Here is a 7,418-nt window from a genome sequence, read left to right as displayed (position 1 = left end):
ACAGTATGTCAACATTATTTACTCATGGAAAAAAAAAAAAACTCAAATTGATAGGTTTCTTTTAATTACCTCATCCTGAAAGCTGCTCTCCACAAACAGAAAATATTTCAGAAGCCATTTGGATAAGTCTGGAAATGTTGAATTACTGGAAACCTGCCGAGAATAATACCTTTGAAAATGTTTCCGTCGTTCTGAGTATAAGAAAACTTGATTAGGAAACAGCTTGTCACTGAGCAAACCGGTATTGCCTTCTGTGATCTTGATAGCCTCCTGGTAAAAGATGGCTTGCAAGATTCTTGCCTAATGATGATCACGCCATTCTGAAAAACAGGTACCTTTCTGAAGCTAGGGTGTTACTGTCCGTCACTCAGACCACAGTGGCCTTGTTTAACCCCACTATGATAATATCTTTCTCTTGGGTTCTGTCCAGAAAACACAAAAGCTCAATGAAAAAAGGTTCAGTAATTGAGTGAGTGCTGGGCAAGTCCAAAGCACTCTTCTTGCAAATCCAGGCCAAAGCACATTTTATAGACAGTGTCTTTTGACTTCATTGCTTGGTCCTGACTAGATGAAAAGATGATCTGATAGATACAGCCATTCCCAGGGCCCAAATCTATTTAGTGGGTGAGGGAGGTAGTTGAGGGGAAGACGGGACAAGAAGACTCACGTGCCAGCCACTCATATACACATATACCCTGGGCTCATATCCTTCTGTGTCATCCTTTCAAAACTGCTTCTGCAACTGACAAACAACTAATCTCAAAAATATACAAGCAACTCCTGCAGCTCAATTCCAGAAAAATAAACGACCCAATCAAAAAATGGGCCAAGAAACTAAATAGACATTTCTCCAAAGAAGACATACAGATGGCTAACAAACACATGAAAAGATGCTCAACATCACTCATTATCAGAGAAATGCAAATCAAAACCACAATGAGGTACCATTTCACGCCAATCAGAATGGCTGTGATCCAAAAGTCTACAAGCCATAAATGCTGGAGAGGGTGTGGAGAAAAGGGAACCCTCTTACACTATTGGTAGGAATGCAAACTAGTACAGCCACTACGGAGAACAGTGTGGAGATTCCTTAAAAAACTGGAAATAGAACTGCCTTATGACCCAGCAATCCCACTGCTGGGTATACACACTGAGGAAACCAGAACTGAAAGAGACACATGTACCCCAATGTTCATCGCAGCACTGTTTATAATAGCCAGGACATGGAAGCAACCTAGATGTCCATCAGCAGATGAATGGATAAGAAAGCTGTGGTACACATACACAATGGAGTATTACTCAGCCATTAAAAAGAATACATTTGAATCAGTTCTAATGAGATGGATGAAACTGGAGCCGACTATACAGAGTGAAGTAAGCCAGAAAGAAAAATACAGTATACAGTATACTAACGCATATATATGGAATTTAGAAAGATGGTGATGATAACCCTGGATGCGAGACAGCAAAAGAGACACAGATGTATAGAAAAGTCTTTTGAACTCTGTGGGAGAGGGCAAGGGTGGGATGATTTGGGAGAATGGCATTGAAACAAGTATAATATCATATAAGAAATGAATTGCCAGTCCAGGTTCAATGCATGATACTGGATGTTTGGGGCTGGTGCACTGGGATGACCCAGAGGGATGGTATGGGGAGGGAGGAGGGTTCAGGATGGGGAACACGTGTATACCTGTGGTGGATTCATGTTGATGTATGCAAGACCAATATAATATTGTAATTAACCTCCAATTAAAATAAATTTATATTTTGAAAAACTGCTTCTGATGTTTGCTTTCTGTGTGTGTGTGTAAGGGACTGTGGAGTGGTGGCATGGGCTCTGTATGTGAGAGGGTGGGGTGAATTTGGGGCCAGCATATCATGATCTACCCTGGGCCTCAAGTCCTTTGCACACATTCCATACTTTGGGCAATGTTCCATGCAACAGCATATTGTGTTGCATTTACCTCTTGGGAAACCTATAAGCAGATTGTTTCTCAGTAAGTGTTTCATCTGAAATGGACATGTGCAGGACTGACTCCAGGACTGCTGTGTGTGCTGGTACAGTTGTTTGGTTGTTAAGTATTGTTAAATATTGGTATTGCTGTCAGTTGGTCAACCACTGCCTGAAATCCACAGCCAGGCACCAAGTGTGATTGGGCACTAAAGCCTCGCCACCTTGGGTGTATATATAGTTGTCTTGGCCTGAGCTTCAGACAGGCTTCCCTGCACCTGCCTAGACCCTCAAGGCAGCCAGAGCATTGAATTCCTTTGGACCCAGTTTGGGTCTGTGTGGAGGAGGTCAGACAGAAAGAGACTTGCCCGGGCAGTGCTCCCAGTCATGCCAACAAAATTCACTTTGTAAAAGAAGTTTTGAGTCATTTGGGACATCAAAGGGTCTTTCTTCCTACCCTTGCAACTCTTTTCCTCCACATACTGGTGTGAAGTCCTGAAGCCTTCACCATGGAGACCAGTTCAAGGACGGAAGATGTAATTCTAGCCCCAGCTCCAACACTTAATAACTCCATGACCTTGGGCAAGGAACTTAACCTCTCCACACTGCAGTTTTCTCATCTGCAGAGTGTTGATATTGGCCTCGATTCCTTCCAGCTGTAACAACAAATGATTTTAGTCCTAAATTTCTGTTTACCAGCCCATTCACCCACCCCAAGTGGAATATCAATGGCTATTCCATTTATGCTTCAAGGAAAAAAAGAAAAATAACATCACCTGCTAACAAATAATGTTTAAACGTGAGTCAAGGTAAGAATGATGCCAAGTGCTCTGATGCAGCCTGAAAGAGGGACTTGACAGGCACAGGAGATGGCTGGCTTGCTCCACCCTTGCTCACCGCATTATCAGCACAGGTGAACACTCTCGATGAGCTCAGCTGATGGAGCTTCATGTTAATGGAGCCCTGGTCACTAACACAGTTCCCACTCCACCTGGCTAAGGTCATCTTATCTCGTGGTGCTACCCTAGCAACCACTTGAAAAATGTGCATTGTGGTTCATGCCAACGTGCAAAGGCCCCTAGAAAGTATGTAGATGTGTCAGTGCAAGTTCATCATGAACAGGAAAAATAATCTCAACATACAGGCAATAATGTCATATACTTGACATAGAGGGGCATTGTGTCAATGGGATTAACATTGTTTTTGATGACTCATTTTGAGTATTGCAGTTCTAAGTTATACATCATGACATTTCTTTTTTATTTTAAAAAAGTTTTCGGTCTTTCAACTGGTGATTCTTTTCTTTAATACGTTGGGTGTATTTTGAGATGGGGAGAGGAGGGTAAGGTTCCACCTTTTATTTTAGAATAACTATCATTCATAACTTCACAGCCAAAATACAGAAGTTCATTTTGTAGATTTTTTTTTATCAACCTATTCCCTCCATGGAAACTATCATTAATCATATAACATAGGCATCAACAAGGATTACTAGGACCAAGATACCATGATAGTTACTCTTATCTGCACTTGGGAAGGTTGTTATTTTATGCTTGTTAAGGACAGACGCATTTATAGATTTGTGTGTGAGTCTGTGGCTTTCTGAAAAGTTTGAGTTCTAGCCCAGGCCGTATGTCTAAGGGCTTCAGTGTCATGGTGTTGATAGACAAGTGTTGTGGTGGTTTGGGGGTCACCCTTGTTTTTTCAGGAAAGTAACTTTTTAATCTAGATTCTCATCTCATATCTCTGTTTCACTTTGGCTTCCTCTCTGTCCCCATAAACAAAACTCCTACCAGGCTTGAACTCCAGCTTGGTTTTAGGAATCATGGCCAGCTTTTTTCATAAGCAACACGGCAGACACTTAATGAAAGAATTTAAGCTGAGAAATTTAGTACTCTTGAATTAGGACATCCTGGGATTTGTCCCTATTCAACACGTTCTTAATTTAAAAGCTAAAAAATTGATAAATGTCACCTCTAGATGCACATACTAAATTCAGAATCTAAAAATAGCTGCCAAAGTACAACACACACAAGTACAGTATGAATGGGTTGATGTTCCTTCGGCAGTTTAACCTGTCAGTATCTCACACTGAGGGTTTGTCATTGTTGTGATAGCATTTTAGGTTTGAAACTGGCTTTCCTGTAGTGCTGGACTTATCAGCCATCCTTTGCCCATCTTCCTTCCTGTGTATGTAAAGGAACCTGCAAGACCCCTTGGTGAATGGAAGCCTGATCCACCAAAGCTTAGCAGTGAAGGAAGAATCTGTACCTTGGGGAGGGACAGCCAGGTTTTATGGCAAACGTTTGTTCCCAAGACTCCCCTTCTGTCTAGGGATTTCTTAGTATGGTATTGTCTCCCCATCAGACATTCCTCCTCCACTAATTCTCAGGACCAAGAGTGGACTTAATTCTCCTCTCCTTAATTCTCCAAAGCACAGTGTGGCTATGACCAAACTGTAACTTTTAAACAAATTTTTAGGTACTAAAAACTTGGGGTAACAAAAGAGAAATAAACACTAAGAGTTACATAAAAACAAATGATCTGGTTTGCAAGATTCATCTCTCTGCCTTGTTTCTGCCTCATTTGGAGAATAACTTCTATCTCTACTGCCTGGTGGTGGCCTCTAGCCAGGTCCCCAAGAGAGAAGACTGTTTCCTTCCCACCTATCTCAGGATCTCTCTTTCCAGTCAGAGACCTTTTTCTCTTGGATGACAGATACTGTCAAAGTCCATCCTTATTCTATGGTCTCTAAAAGATCAGAATGAACCTGGCTTGGCCCAGAAGCCTTATGAGACCTACAGGAGGATGAGGGTATTTATGTCTGGGAAGTGTAGGAAAGTCAGGACCAAACCCCAAATGCTTTCTTATAATAATGATTATGACCTTTTTTGTGTTTACAGCATACTTGCCAGTATTAGAATTTTTGTCAGTACACTTGAAAAAAAAGGAAAATTAACAAGTCAACAATCTTTATAGAATAATAACTTCCATGCTATAACAGCTCTTATTGGTCACTAAGAGTTGGACACGACTGAGCTACTAACACACACATTGGTTGTGTTTTATCACTTCTCTTGAATAAAACAATGTGTTGATCTGACTTATTCTCTTCAGGCCTCTAAGGGCAAAGTTCTTCCTTGTTCCAGTGAATATTTTTTTGTTTGTTTGTTTTGGTTTGATGTTACCACTGCCTTATGTCCAATCATAGCAAGTTATCCTCCATCCTAAAGGAGATCAGTCCTGGGTGTTCATTGGAAGGACTGATGTTAAAGCTGAAACTCCAATACTTTGGCTACCTGATGCGAAGGGCTGAGTCATTTAAAAAGACCCTGATGCTGGGAAAGATTGAAGGTGGGAGGGGAAGGGGACAACAGAGGATGAGATGGTAGGATGGCATCACCAACTCAATGGACGTGAGTTTGAGTAAACTCCGGGAGGTGGTGATGAACAGGGAGGCCTGGCATGCTGCAGTCCTTGGGGTCGCAAAGAGTCGGACACGACTGAGCAAGTTATCCATTTATTCTACATCATATTGCTTCTGTCCATCTAATGGACATCATAATAGCCTTCATACTTGGATGTAGCCAAAATAAAATTTTCCTGTCATTTAAAATATATTAGTACACTTAAGCTTTCTCTGACATACCAAAGTGCCACAGGACCCTCTTTGACAATAACTTTAATACATTATTAGGGTAATTTGAACAAGATCAGAATTTTCATAGTGCATGTTTTTGGCTAATCTTATTATATAAGCTTGCCTTTAGTGTGCATGTGATAGGTATGTAAAAGATATTTGCATTTAAATTTCCTACTTGTATGTGAATTCAGGTATATGTGTATGTTTTAAATAAGCAATATGGCAAGGAATGTTGGCTCACATACAAAGATCTATAGATGACTTTCTGAGCATGGGCCCTTGGGTTTTGTGGTGCTGTGACTACCTCAAAACAAAGGGAAATGTTTTGCTATGAATTTCCTGTTCCTGGAAGACTACAAGGTTGAAAAAATGTCTTCTTTCCTCTTGAGAACTATTCATGTGCCAAAGTAAGAAGAAGCCCTTGAAAGGATTACTCAGTCTTCCCCCCACATTTTCTCCTCACCTCCAAAGTCTAATAATTTTTAAAAAGAAACGGAAGAGCACTTGTCACTAAACTGCTTAACACTTTAAAATAGCCAGATGCAGTGCATGCCTCTCTGTCAGGTTTGGACTCACACCAACCATGAAAATGCTCTGTCTTTTTTTAAGGAAATCAATTGCATACATATCTCAAAAAGTATTCCAAAAAGTGGTTTCCTTTTTGCTTTGTCTGAACTACTCACACGTCAGTTTTAACCATGCTCTGAATCCATGAGCATTTTCTTTAGCTTGCCAAACTTCACCACCTTCTCTGCGTATTCACCCAAGTGACTGCACTATATCAGTTGATTGCTAAGAGGTCAAGATCCCTGAATCTCAGGCTTGGAAGAGACATTGAGATAGGTTACAAAATGCCCCTCTTTTTTTTTTTTTCTTTAAATAAATGAAGAGATCAAAACTCAGAGAGATTGACTGGCTTCTGGAAGCCACAAACCAGAAGGTAATAGACTAGGACCCAGACTTCCTTGGTTGATTTTAAGTTCATAACTGCTGCAGCTTTGGTGAAGCCCCTTGAATGCTGCTAGGAGTTCTATACATGTAAGGTGTCCATGGAAGGTTGATGAAATTGTCATTGTGCTCAATCCTTTATCAAAAGTACAGAATCCACCAAAAGTTTGTCTACCTCTAATAAATACTTCAGGGTAAAGAGCACCCCTTTCTTTTAGCCAGCTTTCAGCTATCTCTTACTTCTGAAATGGCTGAGAAAATACAATTCATTATTATTTATTTAAAGTTTTCAGTATTTAAAGTTTGTTAAATCTAGATGTGAACACATAATTGTTACAGAATCACAACTTCAAAATAAGCATTTATTTTGAAAACAATAAATACTTATAAGAACAATTTTGTCTAAAATCAGCAGTTCAGAAAATGATTTCATTAAAATGCCTTTATCTTCCAGGTTCAGCATCTAATTTGACAAAGAAAAGGAAATACAATGTTTATGACACCTGACTATGGAACATTCTTAGGCTTGTTGATTTGTGATGGTTTTCATTCAAATTAATCTTAATTTTTATCCTTTCTTTAAATTTGTGCTGCAATTGTTTGATATTGTGATTACACAAAAGTAACAAAATGATCCACTCTCCTAATTCTGTGATTAGCCTTCACGTTTCATTGTTCTATTGAACCCCTCACTTACCTTTTGCCCTTTCTCCTAGTGCATCCAGATGACTGAGGTTTACATATGTGTCATTTTCTCAATAACATCAGAAACCCTCCAGGAATAGAGGCAGTATAGCAGTGCCCCCTTTATGGTAGAGATCTTGAAGAAGCGCCTTTTGCACTGGGTAGGTTACCTCTAGCGTCATTTAAAGA

At 40.1% G+C, this 7,418-nt stretch overlaps 1 protein-coding gene across 1 annotated transcript in view; it reads left to right on the top strand.

Annotated features, from left to right (window-relative positions):
* Positions 1-7,418, top strand: part of JADE1 (jade family PHD finger 1) — a 399,925-nt gene that overhangs the window by 107,669 nt on the left and 284,838 nt on the right. The gene's annotated exons all lie outside the window — the stretch shown is intronic.

The sequence above is a fragment of the Ovis aries genome, chromosome 17 (genome assembly GCF_016772045.2).
Source record: "Ovis aries strain OAR_USU_Benz2616 breed Rambouillet chromosome 17, ARS-UI_Ramb_v3.0, whole genome shotgun sequence".
Lineage (NCBI taxonomy): Eukaryota > Metazoa > Chordata > Mammalia > Artiodactyla > Bovidae > Ovis > Ovis aries.
Note: the sequence above shows the minus strand (reverse complement) of the source record. Positions and strands in the feature narration are given on the sequence as shown.